Source organism: Odocoileus virginianus, chromosome 7, assembly GCF_023699985.2.
Source record: "Odocoileus virginianus isolate 20LAN1187 ecotype Illinois chromosome 7, Ovbor_1.2, whole genome shotgun sequence".
In the NCBI taxonomy this organism is placed as follows: Eukaryota; Metazoa; Chordata; class Mammalia; order Artiodactyla; family Cervidae; genus Odocoileus; species Odocoileus virginianus.
In genome coordinates, this window is record NC_069680.1 from 68,812,783 (window position 1) to 68,832,613 (window position 19,831).

General features: G+C 39.9%; 1 pseudogene; it reads right to left on the reverse strand.

The window, feature by feature from the left end:
• Positions 1–384: 384 nt before the first annotated feature.
• LOC110127748 (NADH dehydrogenase [ubiquinone] 1 alpha subcomplex assembly factor 4-like) lies at positions 385–18,165 on the reverse strand (annotated as a pseudogene).
• Between the last annotated feature and the right edge of the window lie 1,666 nt (positions 18,166–19,831).

Consider the following 19,831-nt stretch of genomic DNA (forward strand, 5'->3'; position numbering starts at 1 on the left):
GTTTTATTTTTTTTTTCCCCCTGGAATTCTCTTGCTTCCTCTGTTATCCATTGAATGCTGGCAATTTTATCTCTGGTTCCTCTACCTCTTCAAAACCCAGCTTGTACATCTGGAAGTTCTCGGTTCATGTACTGCTGAAACCTAGCTTAAAGATTTTGAGCATTATTTTGCTAGCATGTGAAATGAGCACAGTTGTCCATGGGGTTCTGCAAGCAAGACTACTGGAATGAGTTGCCATTTCCTACTCTAGCACACCACATTTTGCCAGAACTATGACCCATCTGTCTTTTATTTTTTGTAATTTGTATAATTTAATATGCTACAAATGAGGAAAATAAACAGGGCACAGGGATGCAAAAAGGAAAAGTCCTGTGAAGATTCTCTTCATTTTGATTGTATTGCTTTCTTGCCTTCAGAGGGGAAGATTTTGACTTCAAAAGAAACAAAATATTTGAGAAGGGAATTTACATCTTGTGTTCTAGATGGTATTCTTCATCTATCTTCTCAGCAGTCCACGTGTCTGGATAAAGTTTATAATTATTGAGCACCGTCAATGCATCTAACAATGGAAATTTTGCCTTTGGGAATGTTCTTAACGTTCATCATGTCAAACTGATGTTCTTTCAGCAACTTGAACTCCTTAGGCTGCTGACGTGTGCCGGCATCCTATACCTGCAAAGAAGACACGGGATCTTAGGAATCAACATACACATCTTTTAGTAATGACAGCAGTTTGTCATCTTTTCTGTCAGTCAATTTCTCCCTTAATTTCTGGATGGCTGCTCATCTGCTTTAGCAGGAGGTTTATGGTGGAGGGGTGTCTGGGAGCCGGGGAAGGCTTCATTCTGCTGATTTCCCATTCTGCTCGGTTCACTAGGTTGAAATTCATGATGGCATGAGCCACTCAGTCCCCATTTCTTCACAACAAGATGCCCTGAGTTAAACCACACGTGGTTGAACACTGGTGCAGGCGACCTCTGGGATATACCCGAGCATGCGCACATCTGGGGTGGACCCAAGCTGGAGCATGAAAGACAGCATGAAGACCCATCTGTCTTGAGCAGCCCTGCACTGCTTGGCTTATAGTTTCACTGAGTTACACAAGTTCCTTTGCCATGACAAGGCTGTGATCCATGAAGTGAATAGGCTAGACTCTTTCTAACCAAGTTGATTTTGGAACTTTTAGTTATTCACAGTTTTCTTCTTGTTACAAGGTTGAGATCTAGAAATGTCACCTTCATTCCTTTTGGCACAATTCTACCAATATTTCAAGTTCCACAAATTTCATAAGCATTCCTTATTTATGAAAAGTCACAGAATCTGTTATCACATTATGGCATTACAGTTATTTCCTCATACTGTTTCATTTTCTTACATAAGATTAAGTTTCTCTAAAACACTGTAGGTTCCTTGAGAAAAGGGATTTTGTTTTCTACTTCTGTGCCTAGAGTTGACCAAGTCGCCAAGGATTATAAACTTCTGTCCAATAGAACTGAATCCTTTTTGCCTTAAATCTGTTAGTTATCATTCCACTGACAAACAGCTTGTTACTAGATGAGACGCTCTGCCCTTATTACAAATGGTTGGTAGTTCTTTTTTTTTCTTTCTGAATTTTGAATATATCAACCGACTTCTTTCTGACTGCAGTTTCTGCTTAGAAATCCACTAATAACCTAGTGGAGCCTCTCTTGGAGGTGATGAATCATTTTCTCTTGCTTCTTTCAAAATTGTTGATGCCATTCAACCATCTCATCCTCTGTCGTCCCCTGCTCCTCCTGCCTTCAGTCTTTCCCAGCATCAGGGTCTTTTCCAGTGTGTCAGTTCTTTGCATCAGGTGGCCAAAGTATTGGAGCTTCAGCTTCAGCATTAGTCCTTCCAATGAATAATTCAGGATTGATTTCCTTTAGGATTGACTGGTTTGATCTCCAGTCAAGGAGATCTCTTGGGACTCTCAAGAGTGTTCTCCAGCACCACAGTTCAAAAGCACCAATTCTTCCATGCTCAGCTTTTATTATAGTCCAACTCTCACATCCTTGCATGACTACTGGAAAAACCATAGTTTTGACTAGATGGACTTTTGTGTTTTGGCAAAGTGATGTCTTTGTGTTTTTGTCATAGTTTTTGTTCCGAGGAGCAAGTCTCTCTCTCTTTGTATTTTTTTTTTTTTAATTTTCATTCAGCTTTATATTTTTATTTTTTCATTTATTTTTATTAGTTGGAGGCTAATTACTTTACAATATTGTAGTGGTTTTTGTCATACATTGACATGAATCAGCCATGGATTTACATGTGTTCCCCATCCCGCTCCCCGCTCCCATCTCCCTCCCCATCCCATCCCTCTGGGTCTTCCCAGTGCACCAGCCCTGAGCACTTGTCTCATGCATCCAACCTGGGCTGGTGATTTGTTTCACCCTTGATAGTATACTTGTTTCAGTGCTATTCTCTCAGAACATCCCACCCTCGCCTTCTCCCACAGAGTCCCAAAATTCCGTTCTGTACATCTGTGTCTCATTTTCTGTTTTGCATATAGGGTTATTATTACCATCTTTTAAAATTCCATATATATGCATTAGTATGCTGTATTGATCTTTAACTTTCTGGCTTACTTTGCTCTGTATAATGGGCCCCAGTTTCATCCATCTCATTAGAATTGATTCAAATGAATTCTTTTTAATGGCTGAGTAATATTCCATGGTGTATATGTACCACAGCTTCCTTATCCATTCGTCTGCTGATGGGCATCTAGGTTGCTTGCATGTCCTGGCTATTTTAAACAGTGCTGCGATGAACATTGGGGTGCATGTGTCTCTTTCAGATCTGGTTTCCTCAGTGTGTATGCCCAGGAGTGGGATTGCTGGGTCATATGGCAGTTCTATTTCTAGTTTTTAAAGAAATCTCCACACTGTTCTCCATAGTGGCTGTACTAGTTTGCATTCCCACCAACAGTGTAAGAGGGTTCCCTTTTCTCCACACCCTCCAGCATTTATTGCTTGTAGACTTTTGGATAGCAGCCATCCTGACTGGCATATAATGGTACCTCATTGTGGTTTTGATTTGCATTTCTCTGATGATGAGTGATGTTGAGCATCTTTTCATATGTTTGTTAGCCATCTGTATGTCTTCTTTGGAGAAATGTCTGTTTAGTTCTTTGGCCCATTTTTTGATTGGGTCATTTATTTTTCTGGAATTGAGATGCAGGAGTTGCTTGTATATTTTGAGACTAATCCTTTGTTTCTCCATTTGCTATTATTTTCTCCCATGCTGAGGCTGTTTTTTCACCTTGCTTATAGTTTCCTTTGTTGTGCAAAAGCTTTTAAGTTTCATTAGGTCCCATTTGTTTATTTTTGCTTTTATTTCCAATATTCTGGGAGGTGGGTCATAGAGGATCCTGCTGTGATTTATGTTGGAGAGGGTTTTCCCTATGATCTCCTCTGGGAGTTTTATAGTTTCTGGTCTTACATTTAGATCTTTAATCCATTTTGAGTTTATTTTTGTGTATGGTGTTAGAAGGTGTTCTAGTTTCATTCTTTTACAAGTGGTTGACCAGTTTTCCCAGCACCACTTGTTAAAGAGGTTGTCTTTTTCCATTGTATATCCTTGCCTCCTTTGTCGAAGATAAGGTGTCCATAGGTTCATGGATTTATCTCTGGGCTTTCTATTCTGTTCCACTGATCTATATTTCTGTCTTTGTGCCAATACCATACTCTCTTATTGACTGTGGCTTTGTAGTATAGTCTGAAGTCAGGCAGGTTGATTCCTCCAGTTCCATTCTTCTTTCTCAAGATTACTTTGGCTATTCGAGGTTTTTTGTATTTCCATACAAATTGAGAAATTATTTGTTCTAGTTCTGTGAAAAATACAGTTGGTAGCTTGATAGGGATTGCATTGAATCTATAGATTGCTTTGGGTAGTATGCTCATTTTGACAATATTGATTCTTCCGATCCATGAACATGGTATATCTCTCCATCTATTTGTGTCCTCTTTGATTTCTTTCATCAGTGTTTTATAGTTTTCTATGTATAGGTCTTTTGTTTCTTTAGGTAGATATACTCCTAAGTATTTTATTCTTTTTGTTGCAATGGTGAATGGTATTGTTTCCTTCATTTCTGTTTCTGTTTTCTCATTGTTAACGTATAGGAATGCAAGGGATTTCTGTGTGTTAATTTTATATCCTGCAACATTACTGTATTCATTGATGAGCTGTAGTAATTTTCTGGTAGAGTCTTTAGGGTATTCTATGTAGAGGATCATGTTGTCTGCAAATAGTGATAGTTTTACTTCTTTTCCTATCTGGATTCTTTTTATTTCTTTTTCTGCCCTGATTGCTGTGGCCAACACTTCCAAAACTATGTTGAATAGTAGTGGTGAGAGTGGACACCCTTGTTTTGTTCCTGACTTTAAGGGAAATGCTTTCAATATTTCACCATTGAGGATACTGTTTGCTGTGGGTTTGTCATATATAGCTTTTATTATGTTGAGGTATGTTCCTTCTATTCCTGCTGTCTGGAGAGTTTTAATCATAAATGGGTGTTGAATTTTGTCAAAGGCTTTCTCTGCATCTATTGAGATAATCATATGATTTTTATCTTTCAATTTGTTAATGTGGTGTATTACATTGATCGATTTGCGGATATTAAAGAATCCTTTCATTCCTGGGATAAAGCCCACTTGGTCATGGTGTATGATTTTTTTTTAATATGTTGTTGGACTCTGTTTGCTAGAATTTTGTTAAGGATTTTTGCATCTATGTTCATCAGTGATATTGGCCTGTAGTTTTCTTTTTCTGTGGCATCTTTGTCTGGTTTTGGAATTAGGGTGATGGTTGCCTGATAGAATGAGTTTGGAAGTTTGTCTTCTTCTGCAATTTTCTGGAAGAGTTTGAGTAAGATAGGTGTTAGCTCTTCTCTAAATTTTTGGTAGAATTCAGCTGTGAAGCCATCTGGTCCTGGGCTTTTGTTTGCTGGAAGATTTCTGATTACAGTTTCGATTTCCTTGCTTGTGATGGGTCTGTTAAGACCTTCTTTTTCTTCCAGGTTCAGTTTTGGAAAGTTATACTTTTCTAAGAATTTGTCCATTTCTTCCAAGTTGTCCATTTTATTGGCATAGAGCTGCTCGTGGTAGTCTCTTATGATCCTTTGTATCTCAGTGTTGTCTGTTTTGATCTCTCCATTTTCATTTCCAATTTTGTTGATTTGATTCTTCTCCCTTTGTTTCTTGATGAGTCTGGCTAACGGTTTGTCAATTTTATTTACCTTTTCAAAAAACCAACTTTTAGCTTTGTTGATTTTTGCTATGGTCTCTTTAGTTTCTTTTGCATTTATTTTTGCCCTAATTTTAAAGATTTCTTTCCTTCTATTAACCCTGGGGTTCTTCATTTCTTCCTTCTCTAGTTCCTTTTGGTGTAGAGTTAGGTTGTTTATTTGACTTTTTTTCTTGTTTCTTGAGGTAAGCATGTATTTCTGTGAACCTTCCCCTTCGCAGTGCTTTTACAGTGTCCCATAGGTTTTGGGTTGTTGTGTTTTTATTTTCATTCATTTCTATGCATATTTTGATTTATTTTTTGATTTCTTCTATGATTTGTTGGTTATTCAGAAGTGTGTTATTTAGCCTCCATATGTTGGAATTTTTAACAGTTTTTTCCCCTGTAATTGAGATCTAATCTTGCTGCTTTGTGGTCAGAAAAGATGACTAGAATGATTTCAATTTTTTTGAATTTACTAAGGCTAGATTTCTGGCCTAGGATGTGATCTATTCTGAAGAAGGTTCCATGTGCACTTGAGAAAAAGGTCAAATTGATTGTTTTGTGCTGAAATGTCCTATAGATTTCAATTAGGTCTAGCTGGACCATTGTTTCCGTTAAAGTGTGTGTTTCCTTGTTAATTTTCTGTTTAGTTGAATTGTCCATAGGTGTGAGTGGGGTATTAAAGTCTCTCACTATTATTGTATTATTGTTAATTTCGCCCTTCATTCTTGTTAGCATTTGCCTTACATAATGCGGTGCTCCTATGTTGGGTACCTATATTTTTATAATTGTTATATCTTCTTCTTGGATTGATCCTTTGATCATTATGTAGTATCCTTCTTTGTCTCTTTTCACATCCTTTATTTTAAAGCCTATTTTATCTGATATAGGTATTGCGACTCCTGCTTTCTTGTGGTCTCCGTTTGCGTGAATTATTTTTTTTCCAGCCCTTCACTTTCAGTCTGTATGTGTCCCTTGTTTTGAGGTGGGTCACTTGTAGACAGCATATATTAGGGGTCTTGTTTTTGTATCCATTCAGCCAGTCTTTGTCTTTTGGTTGGGGCATTCAACCCATTTACATTTAAGGTAATTATTGATAAGAATGGTCCTGTTGCCATTTGGTTTGTTGTTTTGGGTTCATGTTCATACAGCCTTTCTGTGTTTCCTGTCTAGAGAAGATCCTTTAGCATTTGTTGAAGAGCTGGTTTGGTGGTGCTGAATTCTCTCAGCTTTTGCTTGTCTGTGAAGCTTTTGAATTCTCCTTCATATCTGAATGAGATCCTTGCTGGGTATAGTAATCTAGGTTGTAGATTATTTTCTTTCATTGCTTTAAGTATGTCCTGCCATTCCCTTCTGACCTGAAGAGTTTCTGTTGAAAGATCAGCTGTTATCTTTATGGGAATCCCTTTGTGCGTTGTTTGTTGTTTCTCTTTTGCTGCTTTTAATATTTGTTCTTTGTGTTTGATCTTTGTTAATTTGACTAATACATGTTTTGGGGTGTTTCGCCTTGGGTTTATCCTGTTTGGGACTCACTGGGTTTCTTGGACTTGGGTGGCTATTTCCTTCCCCATTTTAGGGAAGTTTTCAGCTATTATCTCCTCGAGTATATTCTCATGGCCTTTCTTTTTGTCTTCTTCTTCTGGGACTCCTATGATTCAAATGTTGGGGCGTTTCACATTGTCCCAGAGTTCCTTGAGGTTGTCCTCATTTCTTTTAATTCTTTTTTATTTTTTCCTCTCTGCTTCATTTATTTCCACCATTTTATCTTCTACCTCATTTATCCTATCTTCCGCCTCCGTTATTCTACTCTTGGTTCCCTCCAGAATTTTTTTATTTCATTGATTGTTTTATTCATTTTTAATTGACTCTCTTTTATTCCTTTTAGGTCCTTGTTAAGCATTTCTTGCATCTTCTCAATCCTTGTCCCCAGGCTATTTATCTGTAACTCCATTTTGTTTTCAAGATTTTGGATCATTTTTATTATCATTATTCTAAATTCTTTTTCAGGTAGATTCCCTATCTCCTCCTCATTTGTTTGACTTGCTGGGCATTTTTCATGTTCCTTTACCTGCTGGATATTTCCCTGCCTTTTCTTCTTATTTAGATTGCTGGGTTTGGGGTGGGCTTTCTGTATTCTGGTAATCTGTGGTTCCTTTTTATTGTGGCATTTTCTCCCAGTGGGTGGGGCTGGATGTTTGGCTTGTTGAGTTTTGCTGGTTAGCGAAGCTTGTGTCGGTGTTCTGGTGGGTGGAGCTGGATTTCTTCTCTCTGGAGTGCAATGGAGTGTCCAGTAGTGAGTTTTGAGATGGGTCAATGGGTTTGTTTTGACTTTGGGCAGCCTGTATATTGACACTCAGGGTTATGTTCCTGCATTGCTGGAGAATTTGCGTGGTATGTCTTGCTTTGGAACTTATTGGCTTTTGGGTGGTGGTTGGTTTCAGTGTAGGTATGGAGGCTTTTGGATGATCTCTTATTAATTAATTTTCCCTGTAGTCAGGAGTTCTCTGGTGTTCTCAGATTTTGGGCTTAAGCCTCTTGCCTCTGGATTTCAGTCTTATTCTTCCAGTAGCCTCAAGACTTATTCCTCCATACAGCAGTGATAATAAAAGTTCTAGGTTAATGGTGAAAGGATTCTCCACAGTGAGGGACAACCAGAGAGGTTCACAGAGATACATGAAGAAGAGGAGAGGGAGGAAGGAGATAGAGGTGAGCAGGAGGAGAAAAAGGGGGATTCAAGAGAGGAGAGACACATCTATGCAGTACTCTGTTCCCTAAGTGTTCTCTGCAGCCCAGAACACCCACAGAAATTCACAGAATTGGATTGAGAAGAGAAGGGGGAGGGAAGAAATAGAGGTGATCTGGGGGAGAAAAAGGAGAGTCAAAAGGGGGAGAGAGTGATCAAAGCAGTAACCACACTCCTGAGTAAAAATGGGTACAGAAGGTTGGTTTCTTTAGTGTCCAAAATTGATATCAAACACTGAAAAACAAAGATTAAAACTAGAGTAGAGGTTAGACTCTTAAGAATGCAATATTAAAAAATCACAAAACAAAAAATTTAAGAAATACATATGAAGTTTGCTTTAAAAATAGCATCCTTTTTTTTTTTTTTAATGGCCAGGTTATAGTGGGTTATAAAAATGAGAATTAAGGAGTAATAGAGGAGTTTAAAAAAAAGAAAAAATATTTTTTTAATTAAATGAAAATAATAATAATAGTAAAAATATATCTAGGAATTTCTCTATAGCTGTTGCGGGCAGTGTGGGTTCAGTTCAGTTTCAGATAGCTCCTTGTTCAAGCTTACACTTCTCGATATCTATAGGCCCCTTCCAGTGTAGTTGGTGTTAACTACAGGGATTTTAATCTGTTGCACCTGTCACTTCTGAAGTGGTTCCCTTTGTTTATTTGGCTTCTGTTTGCTGGTCTCTTCAGTGTCTAATTTCTGCCCTGACACAAGGTGGCAGAGGTGGTCTCTTGTTTAGGTTCGCTTGTTCAGTCGTGCTGTGGGGAGGAAGTGGCACTGCAAACAATTATCACTGGCCCGTGTGGGGAGGACTCGCAGTGTTCCAGCCACACCGGGTTTGCCCCCGCTCACAGTTCATGTGCTTTCCCTGTCTACACTGCTCAGGCTCCAGGCTGCTCTCCAGGGAGCAGGCCCTGAGTTGCGTGCACTTCCCAGGCCTAAGCTGCTCAGATTCAGGTTTTCGGGTACTCCACAAAGACACAGACTCAGTTGGGCCTGCGTTTTGTGCCTTCCCCGGTCGGAGCAGCTCAGGCATCCAGGAGCTTGATGAGTGCACTCTCTCTGGCACAGTGCGCCTTATCCCCTCTGCGGTCCCAGCCTCAGTTTCTGGGCGCGCCTGTCTGGTGCACCTTGTGTCCCTTCTGGGAAGCTGATTTCTGGCTGCGACCCTCCCAGCAGATGTCGACCATCCAGAATCTCAGGGAGTCTTTGGTTAGAAACTGATAAGCCTGTTTGCCATTTGGTAGGGGATGCCATCTCTGGGGCCGAGTTTGCTCCTTTCTCCTCCCCCCTGCCTCCTGCCTCCAGCGGGTGATGGGCCAGTCTGCCACCAGCTAGCTCCTCTCTGGAATTGCTCAGTCCTTCCTTTGTTCTGCGAATGGGCCAGCAGTGTCTTCAGTTAGGGCTTTTCACAGGTTAATTTTCTCTCTCTCAGAAGAGGAGCCAAGATGGCGGAGGAATAGGACGGGAAGACCACTTTCTCCCCTACAAATTCATCAAAAGAACAACTGAACGCAGAACAAACTTCACAAAACAACTTCTGATCGCTAGCTGAGGTTATCAGGTGCCCAGAAAAGCAGCCCATTGTCTTCGAAAGGAGGTAGGACAAAATATAAAAGATAAAAAGACAGACAAAAGATCTAGGGATAGAGATCCATCCCAGGAAGGAAGTCTTAATAGAGGAAGTTTCCAAATACCAGGAAACCCTCGCTCTGGTGGGTCTTGGGGAAGTTTCTAAATCTCAGAGGGCAACGTAACTGGGAGGGGAAAAATAAATAAAACCCACAGATTATGTGCCTAAAAGCAACTCCCAGCAGAAAAGTACCCCAGATGCCCGCATCCGCCACCAGCAAGTGGGGGCTGAACGGAGAGGAGTGGGCGGCATTACTAAGGGTAAGGCCCAGGCCTGAGTGCCCTGAGGGCAACTGGAGGGAGGTTTTGTGAGTTACCAACTTAAACTGTGGGACAGCAAAAGAGAGAGAGAAAATTAACTGGCCCGAACACACTGCTGGCCGTTCACAGAACAAAGGGACCGAGCAAGTCCAGAGGAGCTAGCCAGCTGCGGACAGGCCCAGCCCCGCCTGAGGCAGGAGGCAGGGTGGAGGGGAAAAGGGCAGGCTCGGCCCCAAGGACTGCATCCCCTACCACACTGCAAACGGGCCTCCAGTTTCTAACCAAAGACTTCCTGAGATTCTGGATGGTCGACATCCACCAGGAGGGTCGCGGCTAGACACAGAGCACACGCACCCGACTGGCGGGCATGGAAACAGGCTGGGACCATGGAGGGGAGAAGGCGCACTGCACCCGGGGAGAGTGGGCCCATGAAGCTCCTGGCTGCCTGAGCTGCTTGGGCTGGGGAAGGCACAGAATGCAGGTGCAGCCGAGTCCGCACTTTTTGGAGCACCCAAGGGTTGGAACCTCGCGCAGCGCAGGGCACGCTCCATATAGAGCAGCTGGGAGCCTGAGCAGCATAGACGGGGAAAACAGCACCCGTCCCTCCCCGCAGCGCAACGGAAGTAGCGAACCTGAACAAGAGACCACCTCTGCCTGCCCTTGTCAGGGCGGAAATTAGACACTGAAGAGACCAGCAAACAGAAGCCAAATAAGCAAAGGGAACCACTTCAGAAGGGACCGGTACAACAGATTAAAATCCCTGTAGGTAACACCGACTACACTGGAAGGGGCCTATAGATATCGAGAAGTGTAAGCTGGAAGGAGGAGCTATGTGAAACTGAACTGAACCCACACTGACGGCAACAGCTCCAGAGAACAGCTCCTAGATGTATTTATATTGTATTTTTAAGAGTCTAACCTCTACTCTAAATTTTTAATCTTTTTTTTCAGTATGTGATATAAATTTTGGACATTTAAGAATCCAATATTCAGTTCCCATTTTTATTCAGGAGTGTGTTTATTATTCTCTCCCAATTTTGACTCACCGTTTTCTACCTCAGAACACCTCTATTTCGTCCTTTCCCCTTCTCTTCCCAATCCAATTCTGTGAATCTTTGTGGGTGTCTGGGATACGGAGAACACTCTGGGACAGACAACTGTGTAGATCTGTCTCTCTCCTCTTGAGTCCCCCTCTTTCTCCTCCTGCTCATCTCTATCTCCCTCCTCCCTCTCCTCTGTTTCAGGTAACTCTGTGAACCTCTCTGGGTGTCCCTCACGGGGGAGAATCTTTTCACCATTAACCTAGAAGTTTTATTATCAGTGCTGTATAGTTGGAGAAGTCTTGAGACTACTGGAAGAATAAAACTGAAATCCAGAGGCAGGAGACATAAGCCCAAAACCTGAGAACACCAGAAAACTCCTGACTACACGGAACATTAAGTAATAAGAGACCATCCAAAAGCCTCCATACCTATACTGAAATCAACCACCAACCAAGAGCCAATAAGCTTCAGAGCAAGGCATACCACGCTAATTCTCCAGCAACGCAGGAACATAGCCCTGAGCATTGCTGGGAGCCAGCACATTAGATCTTACCCATAACAAGGTCATGAGGGAGAAAACCTGGCAAGGCGGATCAGGTTTTCAGGGATTCCAAAAAGCTGCCCCAAAGCTGCCCCCGGTGCTCACCTTAAAGATGGTATCTGTTCTTCTGATGCTTGCTTTAACAAACTACTCCCTAATTTCTCTAATATAGGCAGAAGACCTTCCAGATTTCTTTCCAAATAAGAATTTAGAACTTTATAAGTTTTTTGGGTGGTGGTATTTTATGAGTTATGCCCTTGGTACTAATATGCATGATTGCTTATGATATTTTAATCATAAAATAGCATAAAGAACCTGATTATATAAAAGCCCTAATATACATAGAGCATTTTTGAAGGATGAGGGAGTTTTATTAAAAAATATAAGAAAAATTATTATAAAAGTGGTTATTGGGTTAACGTTTGCTTGCTGTGTTTTTGCTTTTAGTGTGCTAAGGCTGTCCTATGGTAACCATTGTTAATATAGTTATAGATCTAGAAAAATAAGAGCTTAGCCCTAGTATTGTAACAATGAAATAGTTGTTGATTATTAGCCGGGAGTGCTAGGCAGAGGCTGCCTTATTAGAGCCGCAGAGTCTGTATGGGGTAAAACTTTTAGATAAATTTAATTGACAACTTTTGCAGAAGAATGGATGTTGGTTTTAACAGGACCATATTTTTATTATGTTGTGACATGCTGTCCTGTTGCCCTATGAGACTGTAACTCTTCTGTTAAGGTCACCACAGAAACGGAAAACAGGCTTACATTCACCTGACTTACATAAAATGTTAATAAGCCCTAAGGCCAAAAGATAATGTGTAAAGATTTGTTATAGAAACGAAATGCAGAAAGCATCTTGTTCTTCCTTAAGGATAAACTGATGTAATGTAAACTAACCCTGTATGGACATGAGTGAGCATCTTGTATCCTGGATACATTCTGAGTGAGGGTATAAAAACTGTTGTCAAAAAATAAAGACAGACTTTGCCCTATCAAGGTTAGTCTCACGTGTCTTCTATCTCTCGCCGACACCGTTCATCCTGAGGGTACCCCCTGGATCCTGCCGAGGCTGGACCCCAGCAGGGCATCAACATACAGGCTGCCGAGAGTCACACCTAACACATAGACCCATCTCAAAACTCATTACTGGGCACCTCATTGCACTCCAGAGTGAAGAAATGTAGTTCCATGCACCAGACCACCGATGCGAGCTTCCCTAACCAGGAAAACTTGACAAGCCAATCGTACAACCCCACCCACTGGGTGAAACCTCCACAATAAAAAGGAACCACAGACCACAAGAATACAGAAAGCCCACTCCAGACACAGCAATCTAAACAAGATGAAAAGGCAGAGAAATACCCAACAGGTAAAGGAACATGAAAAAAGCCCAAGTCAAACAAAAGAGGAGGAAATAGGGAATCTACCTGAAAAAGAATTTAGAATAATGATAATAAAAATGATCCAAAATCTTGAAAACAAAATGGAGTTACAAATAAATAGCCTGGAGACAAAGATTGAGAAGATGCAAGAAATGTTTAACAAGGACCTAGAAGAAATAAAAAAGACTCAATTAAAAATTAATAACAAAATAAATGAGATCAAAAACACTCTGGAGGGAACCATGAGTAGAATAATAGAGACAGAAGACAGGATAAGTGAGTTAGAAGATAAAATGATGGAAATAAATGAAGCAGAGAGGAAAAAAGAAAAAAGAATCAAAAGAAATGAGGACAACCTCAGGGACCTCTGGGACAATGTGAAATGCCCCACCATTTGAATCATAGGAGTCCCAGAAGAAGAAGACAAAAAAAGAAAGACAAAAAAAAAGAAAGGCCATGAGAATATACTCGAGGAGATAATAGCTGAAAACTTCCCTAAAATGGGGAAGGAAATAGCCACCCAAGTCCAAGAAACCCAGAGAGTCCCAAACAGGATAAACCCAAGGCGAAACACCCCAAGACACGTATTAGTCAAATTAACAAAGATCAAACACAAAGAACAAATATTAAAAGCAGCAAGGGAGAAACAACAAATAGCACACAAAGGGATTCCCATAAGGATAACAGCTGATCTATCAATAGAAACCCTCCAGGCTAGAAGGGAATGGCAGGACATTCTTAAAGTAATGAAAGAGAATAACCTACAACCTAGATTACTCTACCCAGCAAGGATCTCATTCAGATATGAAGGAGAATTCAAAAGCTTTACAGACAAGCAAAAGCTGAGAGAATTCAGCACCACTAAACCAGCTCTTCAACAAATGCTAACAGATTTTCTCTAGACAGGAAACACAGAAATGCTGTATAAACGTGAACCCAAAACAACAAAGTAAATGGCAACGAGACCACACCTATAAATAATTACCTTAAATGTAAATGGGTTGAATGTCCCAACCAAAAGACAAAGACTGGCTGAATGGGTACAAAAGCAAGACCTCTATATGCGCTGTCTACAAGAGACCCACCTCAAAACAAGAGAGACATACAGACTAAAAGTGAAGGGCTGGAAAAAAATATTTCACGCAAATGGAGAACAAAAGAAAGCAGGAGTCGCAATACTCATATCAGATAAAATAGACCTTAAAATAAAGGATGTGAAAAGAGACAAAGAAGGACACTACATAATGATCTAAGGATAAATTCAAGAAGAAGATATAACAATTATAAATATATATGTACCCAACATAGGAGCACCGCAATACGTAAGGCAAACGCTAACGAGTATGAAAGAGGAAATTAATAGTAACACAATAATAGTGGGAGACTTTAATACCCCACTCACAACTATGGATAGATCAACTAAACAGAAAATTAACAAGGAAACACAAACTTTAAATGACACAATGGACCAACTAGACCTAATTGATATCTATAGGACATTTCACCCCAAAACAATCAACTTCACCTTTTTCTCAAGTGCACATGGAATCTTCTCCAGAATAGATCACATCCTGGGCCATAAATCTAGTCTTGGAAAATTCAAAAAAATTGAAATCATTCCAGTCATCTTTTCTGACCACAGTGCAGTAAGATTAGATCTCAATTACGGGAAAAAGAATGTTAAAAATTCAAACATATGGAGGCTAAATAACACGCTTCTGAATAACCAACAAACCACAGAAGAAATTGAAAAATAAATCAAAATATGCATAGAAATGAATGAAAATGAAAACACAACAACCCAAAACCTATGGGACACTGTAAAAGCAGTGTGAAGGGGAAGGTTCATAGCATTACAGGCTTACCTCAAGAAACAAGAAAAAAGTCAAATAAATAACCTAACTCTACACCTAAAGCAATTAGAGAAGGAAGAAATGAAGAACCCCAAGGTTACTAGAAGGAAAGAAATCTTAAAAATTAGGGCAGAAATAAATGCAAAAGAAACTAAAGAGACCATAGCAAAAATCAACAGAGCTAAAAGCTGGTTTTTTGAAAAAAATAAACAAAATTGACAAACCATTAGCAAGACTCATTAAGAAACAAAGGGAGAAGAACCAAATTAACAGTTAGAAATGAAAATGAAGAGATCACAACAGACAACACTGAAATACAAAGGATCATAAGAGACTACTACCAGCAGCTCTATGCCAATAAAATGGACAACTTGGAAGAAATGGACAAATTCTTAGAAAAGTATAACTTTCCAAAACTGAACCAGGAAGAAATAGAAGATCTTAACAGACCCATCACAAGCGAGCAAATGGAAACTGTAATCAGAAATCTTCCAGCAAACAAAAGCCCAGGACCAGATGGCTTCACAGCTGAATTCTACCAAAAATTTAGAGAAGAGCTAACACCTATCTTACTCAAACTCTTCCAGAAAATTGCAGAAGGTAAACTTCCAAACTCATTCTATGTGGCCACCGTCACCCTAATTCCGAAACCAGACAAAGATGCCACAAAAAAAGAAAACTACAGGCCAATATCACTGATGAACATAGATGCAAAAATCCTTAACAAAATTCTAGCAAACAGAATCCAACAACATATTAAAAAAATCATACACCATGACCAAGTGGGCTTTATCCCAGGAATGCAAGGATTCTTTAATATCCACAAATCAATCAACGTAATACACCACATTAACAAATTGAAAGATAAAAACCATATGATTATCTCAATAGATGCAGAGAAAGCCTTTGACAAAATTCAACACCCATTTATGATTAAAATTCTCCAGAAAGCAGGAAGAGAAGGAACATACCTCAACATAATAAAAGCTATATATGACAAACCCACAGCAAGCATCACCCTCAAAGGTGAAATATTGAAAGCATTTCTCCTGAAATCAGGAACAAGACAAGGGTGCCCACTCTCACCACTACTATTCAAGATAGTTTTGGAAGTTTTTGCCACAGCAATCAGAGCAGAAAAAGAAGTAAAAGGAATCCAGATAGGAAAAGAAGTGCAACTCTCTCTGTTTGCAGATGACATGATCCTCTACATAGAATACCCTAAAGACTCTACCAGAAAATTACTACAGCTCATCAATGAATACAGTAATGTTGCAGGTTATAAAATTAACACACAGAAATCCCTTGCATTCCTATATATTAACAATGAGAAAACAGAAGGAGAAATTAAGGAAACAATACCATTCACCATTGCAACAAAAAGAATAAAATACTTAGGAGTATATCTACCTAAAGAAACAAAAGACCTATACATAGAAAACTATAAAACACTGATGAAAGAAATCAAAGAGGACACAAACAGATGGAGAAACATACCGTGTTCTTGGATTGGAAGAATCAATATTGTCAAAATGACTATTCTACCCAAAGCAATCTATAGATTCAATGCAATCCCTATTAAGCTACCAACGGTATTTTTCACAGAACTAGAACAAATAATTTCACAATGTATATAGAAATACAAAAAATCTCGAATAGCCAAAGTAATCTTGAGAAAGAAGAATGGAACTGGAGGAATCAACCTGCCTGACTTCAGACTATACTACAAAGCCACAGTCATCAAGACAGTATGGTACTGGCACAAAGACAGAAATATAGATCAATGGAACAGAATAGAAAGCCCAGAGATAAATCCATGAACCTATGGGACACCTTGTCTTTGACAAAGGAGGCAAGGATATAGAATGGAAAAAAGATAACGTCTTTAACAAGTGGTGCTGGGAAAACTGGTCAACCGCTTATAAAAGAATGAAACTAGAACACTTTCTAACACCATACACAAAAATAAACTCAAAATGGATTAAAGATCTAAATGTAAGACCAGAAACTATAAAACTCCTAGAGGAGAACATAGGCAAAACCCTCTCCAACATAAATCACAGCAGGATCCTCTACGACCCCCCTCCCAGAATATTGGAAATAAAAGCACAAATAAACAAATGGGACCTAATGAAACGTAAAAGCTTTTGCACAACAAAGGCAACTATAAGCAAGGTGAAAAGACAGCCCTCAGATTGGGAGAAAATAATAGCAAATGAAGCAACAGACAAAGGATTAATGTCAAATATATACAAGCAACTCCTGCAGCTCAATTCCAGAAAAATAAATGACCCAATCAAAAAATGGACCAAAGAACTAAACAGACATTTCTCCAAAGAAGACATACAGATGGCTAACAAACATATGAAAAGATGCTCAACATCACTCATTATCAGAGAAATGCAAATCAAAACCACAATGAGGTACCATTATACGGCAATCAGGATAGCTGCTATCCAAAAGTCTACAAGCAATAAATGCTGGAGAGGGTGTGGAGAAAAGGGAACCCTCTTACACTGTTGGTGGGAATGCAAACTAGTACAGCCACTATGGAGAACAGTGTGGAAATTTCTTAAAAAACTGGAAATAGAACTGCCATATGACCCAGCAATCCCACTCCTGGGCATACACATCGAGGAAACCAGATCTGAAAGAGACGCGTGCACCCCAATGTTCATCGCAGCACTGTTTATAATAGCCAGGACATGGAAGCAACCTAGATGCCCATCAGCAGATGAATGGATAAGGAAGCTGTGGTACATATATACCATGGAACATTACCCAGCCATTAAAAAGAATTCATTTGAATCAGTTCTAATGAGATGGATGAAACTGGGGCCCACTATACAGAGTGAAGTAAGCCAGAAAGATAAACACCAATACAGTATACTAATGCATATGTATGGAATTTAGAAAGATGGTAACGATAACCCTATATGCAAGACAGAAAAAGAGACACAGATGTACAGAACAGACTTTTGGACTCTGTGGGAGAAGGCGAGGGTGGGATGTTTTGAGAGAACAGCATCAAAACATGTACATTATCTATAGTGATACAGATCACCAGCCGAGGTTGGATGCATGAGACAAGTGTTTGGGCCTGGTGCAATGGGAAGACCCAGAGGAATCGGGTGGAGACGAAGGTGGGTGGGGGGCTCGGGATGGGGAATACATGTAAGTCCATGGCTGATTGATGTCAATGTATGACAAAATCCACTACAATATTTTAAAGTAATTAGCCTCCAACTAATAAAAATAAATGAAAAAATTTTTTTTTCTCTCTCCCTCTTGCTATCCCACAGTTTAAGTTGCTATCTCATGTTAGCTCCCTCCGATTTTCCTCAAGGCATTCGGGCCCGGTCCTTACCCTAAACAATGCCGCCGCCTGCTCCTCTCCATTCAGCCCCCACTTGCTGGTGGCAGCGCCAGCGTCCGGGGTACTTTTCTGCTGGGAGTTGCTTTTAGGCATGTAGTATGTGGGTTTTATTTATTTTCCCTCCCAGTTAGGTTGCCCTCCGAGATTCAAAAACTTCCCCCAGACCCGCCAGTGAGATGGTTTCCTGCTGTTTGGAAACTTCCTCTATTAAGACTCCCTTCCCGGGACGGATCTCCTTCCCTAACTCTATTGTCTCTCTTTTTATCTTTTATATTTTGTCCTATCTCCTTTCAAAGACAATGGGCTGATTTTCTGGGTGTCTGATGTCCTCTGCTAGTGATCAGTTGTTTTGTGGAGTTTGCTCAGCGTTCAAATGATTTTTCGATGAATTTGTGGGGGAGAAAGTGGTCTCCCCGTCCTATTCCTCCATCATCTTAGTTCTCTTTGAGGAGTAAGTCTTTTAATTTCATGGCTGCAGTCACCGTCCACAGTGATTTTGGAGCCCAAGGAAATAAAGTCTGTCACTGCTTCTACTTTCCTCCCTTCTGTTTGCCATGAAGTGATGGGGCCAGATGCCATGGTGTTAGTTTTTTGAATGTTGAATTTTAAGCCAGCTATACTTCTATCTAAAAATTCAACTTCAACAGGTAAATTGTTTAGAAGTGTACCTGGTCCATAAGGGTCTATTATTATCATTCTCATTGTTTTATACCCTTTATTTGTAACTCATTTTAATTCTCTTTGGCATGTCTTTTTTTTTTTTTGCTATCTAGGATAGATTTTCTTTCTTTTTAAAAAAATTTATTTATTTTAATTGGAGGGTAATTACTTTACAATACTGTGATGGTTTTTACCATACATCAGGATGAATTTGCCATAGGTATACATGTGTCCCCCAAATCTTGAACCCCCCTCCCACCTCCCTCCCCACCCCATCCCTCTAGGTTGTCCCAGAGCACTGGCTTTGGGTGCTGTCCTGCTTCATGCATTGAACTCACACTGGTTATCTGTTTTACATATGGTAATGCACATGTTTCAATGCTATTCTCTCAAATCATCAAACCTTTGCCTTCTCCCACTGAGTCCAAAAGTCTGTTCTTTACATCTGTGGCTCCTTTGCTGCCCTGTTTGTAGGATCATTGCTACTGTCTTTCTAAATTCCCTATATATGCATTAATATATACTATTTGTCTTTCTCTTTGACTTACTTCACTCTGTATAATAGGCTTCAGGTTCATCCACCTCATTAGAATTCACTCAAATGCATTCCTTTTTATAGTTAAGTAATATTCCATTGTGTATATGCACCACAACTCCCCTATCTGTTCATCTGCTGGTGAACATCTAGGTTGCTATGTCCTAGCTATTGTAAATAGTGCTGCAATGAACATTAGGGTACATGTGTCTCTTTCAATTCTGGTTTCCTTGGGGTGTATGCCCAGCAGTGGGATTGCTGGGTCATCTAGAAGTTCTATTTCCAGTTTTTAAAGGAATTTCCACACTGTTCTCCATAGTGGCTGTACCAGTTTGTATTTCAACCAACAGTGTAAGAGGGTTCCCTTTTCTCCACACCCTCACCAGCATTTATTGCTTGTAGACTTTTTGATGATGACCTGTCTGACTGATGTGAGAGGATACCTCATAGTGGTTTTGATTTTCATTTATCCAATAGAGTGATGTTGAGCATCTTTTCATGTATTTATTAGCCATATGTGTGTCTTCTCTGGAGAAATGTCTGTTTAGGTCTTTTACTCACTTT